Source organism: Myotis yumanensis, unplaced genomic scaffold, assembly GCF_028538775.1.
Source record: "Myotis yumanensis isolate MYYU_CA2020_CCGP unplaced genomic scaffold, mMyoYum1.0.hap1 SCAF_2, whole genome shotgun sequence".
NCBI classification, from domain to species: domain Eukaryota; kingdom Metazoa; phylum Chordata; class Mammalia; order Chiroptera; family Vespertilionidae; genus Myotis; species Myotis yumanensis.
Window position 1 is genome coordinate 48062421 of NW_027223753.1, and position 6139 is coordinate 48068559.

General features: G+C 41.7%; 1 pseudogene; it reads right to left on the reverse strand.

The window, feature by feature from the left end:
• Nucleotides 1–2268: 2268 nt before the first annotated feature.
• LOC139001828 (interferon regulatory factor 6 pseudogene) lies at nt 2269–3173 on the reverse strand (annotated as a pseudogene).
• Nucleotides 3174–6139: the final 2966 nt, after the last annotated feature.

Here is a 6139-nt window from a genome sequence, read left to right on the forward strand (position 1 = left end):
CTTGCCCTGGCCAGTGTGGCTCAGTTGGTTGAGCGTCGTCCCATGCACCAAAAAGTTTCTGGTTTGATTCCTGGTCAGGGCACATGCCTGGTTTGTGAACTCAATCCCCTGTAGGGGGCATGTGGGAGGTAGCAGGTCAATGCTTCTCTCTCACATTGATGTTTCTCTCTCTCTCTAAAGTCAATAAAAACGTATTTTTTAACAATGTATAAAATAAAATGACAAAACTTGGGTTCATATAAGGTAAATGCCTTACTCACTTTTATTGCCCAGAACTTAAGAAGTTGGTCTACTCAGGTGTGCCCAACTCCAAGACCTTAACCCTTTGTGCCTATATCAGATTTACTTCCTCCAATCGCAGGATTCTCTTCTACAGATTATAAGGAGTGTGGTCCCCAGTCTCATCTGAAATATCACAGTCTGAGATGGATTCTATTTTGAGAGGCATCTCTTTCTATATTTGAATAGCTCTAGTTTTCCTCCCTAATTTTAGACCTCCCCCCCCCAAAATTTGCCTGCCAGAAACTTCCACTGAGTCTTCATGCAGCTTTTTGGAGCAAACCTAAACAAGCAAATTATTTGTAATTCCACTTCTCTCCAATTCCTGACATCTTCCCCAACCCCGAATCCTCATTTCTTCACAGAAAACATCCAATATCCTCTCAACTATTATTTATAAAACTTGCCTCCTAGGCCCCTTCCTAAGCGATACTTCCTGTACCTTATATGTTATTATTGTCAGTGTTTCTGTTGAAGTACAGACCCAGAAAAGAATACAATACTTCATCTGGGACCTATTTTCAACTTGATGATAAATTTCAGTAAATGCAGTCTAAGTTTATTAGCTTTTTTTCATCAAGCACCCAGCACACTAAAGACAGATTTTCTGAGCACCATTCTGCAAAGCTTAAGAACATTCAAGAAGCTCTCACAAACTAAGCCAACGACACTTAAGATTTATCCCATTAAAAGGGAACACTATTAAGATGCAGTTAAATGCAGTTGAATTGGATCTCAAGTTCCAACATTAAAGACTTCTACAGGAAATTGCAAGCTGCTCAGCCCTGTGTTACTCTTGTTGAATTAGTTATAGAGCCAAGTCTTACTTGATGAGACTTTTGCCAGCTGAGATATGTATTGGCCTTCATCTGATGCCATTTCTATTAACATTCCAGTTAGTGAAACCAATAATAGGAGTAAAAGGGTAAATTCCAGACTGGGAATGTTAAGAAGTTTAGTTTATTCTTCCAACCACACTTTCCAAGAATATGCTTTTATTCTAATGGGCTCCCAGGGGACCCATTGGGCCCTTCTCTCCCACAAAAAGGAGAGTCAGCACTAACCTAGAGAATCATGTTTCTCTATGTCCTCCATAATCAAGAAAAATAAGGGGTAGTCGGGAAATTTTCAAGTGATAGTGAATAATAGATATCTTACATTGTTAATGTAGAAGCAACATGTTATAAGAACAAAAATATATCTTTTAACTGTCATAACTAATAAACACTGACTACCTGTATGTTTGTGATAAATAAAAGGGTGAGCTAGATTGTAAGAACATTTCTGCTTTTACCATCATATTGCATACATGGTAGATAATATTGTGTACATCTGCATAAATAACTAAATGAACCAATAGGATCAAACCTACCAGTGGTTGACATTGGCTTGAATCTTGAGGTTTGAGTGTTTGGGGGGGGGGGGGGTCATTAAATCCTCTTTCAATGAGATGGTCTTTAGGTGTGTGATGCCATTGCTTTTTTTTTTTTTTTTCAGTGCTTGAGGGAACTTTAATGAAGGCAAGAAAAAAAAAGGGGGTACAAGAACAATTCAGAAGGGTTCTGTTCCAGGCAGTTTTGCCTTGTACAAGTAGAATGAGGTCATCTAGTCAGAGTTTTAAAGCTGGCATTATTTCAGGCATCATTCCAACCCCTTCACTTGACAGTAATGAATCTGAAGCCCAGAGGTTAAATGATTTGGTTCAAGGTCGTACACTGAGAGTAAAGCCGTCGTTAGAACCCTGGTGTCCAAATCTCCTTCTACTACAGTTCTATTACCATTGGGATGTTTATAAAAAAGAAAGGGAAAGTATAAAGGGTGATTTTTCCATAAATTAAATCAACTTTAAGAACCAGGCATATTTGGAGAGTCAGAAACTACTAACATTGTTAGAAAGAAAAGGGGTTTTACAAGCTGGTTAAGTCTGAATAATAAAAAATATCCATATGTACAATATTGTAAAAAAAAGAAGGAAGATGGCATTCGAGATTACTGAGCCGGCAGGGCCAGGGGCAGCTGCATGTTGGGGGTAGACTGTATGGGCTGCCAGCTTTCCTGGGTTTGGAGGATGTGATACAGCTGCTTCAGCTGAGCAACGAGGTTATCTTTGATGTCTGGAGTCGAGATCTGCAGGCGGACACTGCCACTGTCAAAGAATCGTGTGAAATCACCAGAAAACAGCTCGTAGATCATTCGAGCCACCACTGGAATAACCTGAACCAAGATGAGTTTCCTTTCCGGGGGTTTCCCGTCTGGCAATTCTTCTCCAAAGCATAAGTAGATCTCAAATGGCGGCTGCTTCTCTATCTGTCCCTTCTGGTAGGCAATGAGATCACTAAGGAATGTTTCCAGACAAAAGAGTTTGACCTTCTTTTGCCTCTCAATCCGGTTGGGAGCAACAAGTGATGGGGCACGTGGCCCTGACCAGTACACCTTGCACTGGCACAGCCTGATGGCATAAATGGCGTGACCGCTGACCTCCAGGATCAGTCCTCTGTCCATGACGTCTAGCAGCTTGCTGGTGAACAGCTTCTGCTTCTCATTGGTGATGTGCTCCGGACCTGGGAACTTGACCTGCTCCAGACTGACAGGACCAAAGAGCTCCTCCTGGTCAGGCATGGGACCTAGATCCCCATAGAAGAGCCGGCAGCCCTGGGGGTTGCTCACAGTCAAGGTCTGCACATACTCCTTCCAACGGTACTGAAACTTGATGTCCAGGTCAGTCATTGGAAGAGAGCTGATCCACAGCTCTGGAGAGCTATAGAAGTGCTGTATAGGTGCCTGGGGTACTTCCATCTCCAGAGGTTCCGTTTTGGGCCACACTGCTTCAGGGCTGCAGTTGCCCACACTGCAGTTGCTTACACTACAGTTGCCCACACTGGCTGGTGTCATGGGAGAACAGCAGTCCTTGTTCCAATGCTGGGACTTCCCCAGTGCAGGGCTGACTGGCAGCCATTTCTGTTTGCTCCACCCTGGTGATCGCCATTGTTTTTAATAATGCCTATGACTAATACCTGTAGACAAAGTCAACTTTTCCTCACTTTTATGTTTCTTCAAAATTTAATTAGATAAGTTGGGTGAACTGAGCTCCTCCACACATACAATTTTATTCTTCTATCTGTGAAAGATGATATAATCAAAAAGAATATTTTAGGTCAGGCCCATCTGGTCAGATTTCAAAGCTAATATAATGGGCCTTATGATATTATTTTGTAAGGAATAAGGTTAGAAGTTATGTTAAAACTATAGAAGGATGTTATAATTTCTTAAGGGATTAGACCACAACATATGATGGAACTTTGGTAGAAAAAATGGCAGGCCCAGTCATTACGGCAGGGCTAAGGAAAAATAAGTCGTCTACAGAGCCTGGAAAAGACTGTAATCTATACATATAAAAGGCTAATATGCAAAGTATCCCCTCGGGAGTTTGACTGGGAGACTGGTAGTTTGATTGCTCACTATGATGTGGGCTGACCACCAGGGGGCGGCGCAGAATGAAGGAAGGCCCCGGCCAGCAGCCAGCAGCCTGGGAAGGGAGGCCCCGGTCAGCAGCCAGAAGGCCCCGATCGACCCTGATTGCCAGCCAGGCCTAGGGACCGTACCCACGCATGAATTTTGTGCACGGGGGCTCTAGTGTATAATAATAAAAAACTGACCAAGCTCAGATGTAATTCTGATAGGCATGAGGATCAAAGAGTTCTCATCAGGAGTTGCCATAGGAAAGGAGGACATGCCAAATTTTGGTTATGTGTTGGGCCTAGCTAAGAGGCTATTGTTGGGAATAATTAGAGGGCTAGGCAGAGAAACCAAGGTAGAGCTCCAATTCTAAGGACTGAAACAGACATAGGAATATTAGAGGGAAAAGACATGGGAGATACCAGGACACACAGGGTTTATTCAGGCTGAGTCCATGGACCAAAGACCATCTACCTTTGGTGCATTGGATAGAAGAGTGACTTGGGAGTTAAAAGCATTGTTTCTAAATTCTGGCTGTTTCTTAAGAGCCATAGGACTTTGGGACATAAACTAGTTAACATCTTACTTAGTGCCTCAGCTTCCCCATTTGTAAAATGAAATAATCCCTAACTCATGAGCTTTATCAAGAAGATTAAAGAAAATACTGTTTTGTTCATAGTTCAGTGTATGGCCTATAATAAGTGTTCAGAAAATGGTTGATATTATTATTTTAATTACTTTTTCTGATGGGACCAGAGATGCTAAAATGCATCTGGTCCTAGTCAAGACTGGCTTAGGAACTAGATAAGTTTGCCTGACAATGATGGTGTAAGTTCTAGATGAGCAATCCAAGGAAATTGCTGAAGTTAGAGGTCTTAACCATCAAGGGTCCCTTCTTTAAAGCCATCTATTTTTTTAATTCCTTCTTAAAATTTGTTGCCCAAAATGAAGTATAGAATTTTCCTGTCCCACCTTCTGCAAAGTTTTATTGATTTTAAAGTTCAAACAAGGTCAAAAGTTGACATTTCAGTGTAAGTTTCTGTTGGGTCAGCTTCCATCAACAGAGATGGGCCATTTTTTTTAGATCATTGGAACACTGGTATATCGATATTGCTGGATACTTTTTAAAAACTTGGCTAAGAATTCATTTTGTTAAATAGTTAAAGAGTTCCCCTGTAATCTTATCGAGATTACCAAGTGACGTGACAAAACCTTACTTCAAATATAGAGAATATATACTTCAGACCAATGTCTGCCCATATCATTACAAATCTATGGGAGCTGAATAAATGAGACTGTATCTGAGAATACGAGTGGATTTCCTTAGCAGATTACAAATGTAAGTCAAAATTAACTTCACAGTTACTAAGAATTTCTGTCTCCTCATTAGTTGTGAACATAGCATGGATTATTAACACTCCGGTGTGGGGTGAATTTCCCGCCAAAATATAAGATGGCGCGGGCAATTATTTAGGTTTCCCGCGCAAAATCAGGGATTTTTATGATACCTATTACCCCAATGGGTATGAAACGGTTCGCATACGCAGGTAGGTATCTTTGTGAACGGCAAACAAACAAATATTTGGTAATACGCAGTTACAATCGGCCCGAGTTTACACGTTTCCCGCACTCCACCGCAAATCTATATGAACCGAGTTAAGACGGCTCCCGAGGAGTACGCGCAATTCACGCGAGCCGACTTAACTCGTTTCCCCCACTCCAAGTGTTAAGTAAATTTGATAATATTGATAGAAAAAGTCATTTTAAACTACATTTAGCAAAGAAGGAAAAACCTCACATGCCAGGAGTCTGGTCCACACCCTTTCTGAAACACATAGAGCCAAAGTTTCAGCTCTTCCTGAGAGAGATCCAAGATCCAATTAATTTATTCATTCATTTAACCATAAATGGAATTGTGTGTTTATGGCAGTAGGGAAATAGCAGTGGATACAAGACATAAAGTGCCTGCCCTCAGAGACCTTACAGTCTAATGCAGGGAGACAGCAAATAGACAAATTCGAAAAACAGTATAATTCAGAGGTAGCGATAAAAGGAATCATTTTAATGGAATTTTTTTTTTTTTTTAATGCAGCAGAGTAAGGCCTGGGAGACAAATGGGGAGAAATGCTGCCTTAGATTGCACATCAGGGGTGGGACAAGTGGGGACAAGTGACAGAGACCAGAACCAAAGTAGGGAGGAAATGAATCTAACAGAGCCCAAGCCTGGCCAAGTCCTCTAAGAGATTCCATCAACCCTGTTCCGGCGATCACAGAAGCTTCAGTCTGGGCAGCAGCGCCACAGTGAGGCCCAGGGACATGACTCAGGTTTTCTCCAAGGATGTGCAGCAAGGGCATAACTCCTATTTGCCATGTACTTCCCACCTTGGTGACAAGCCAATTTTTA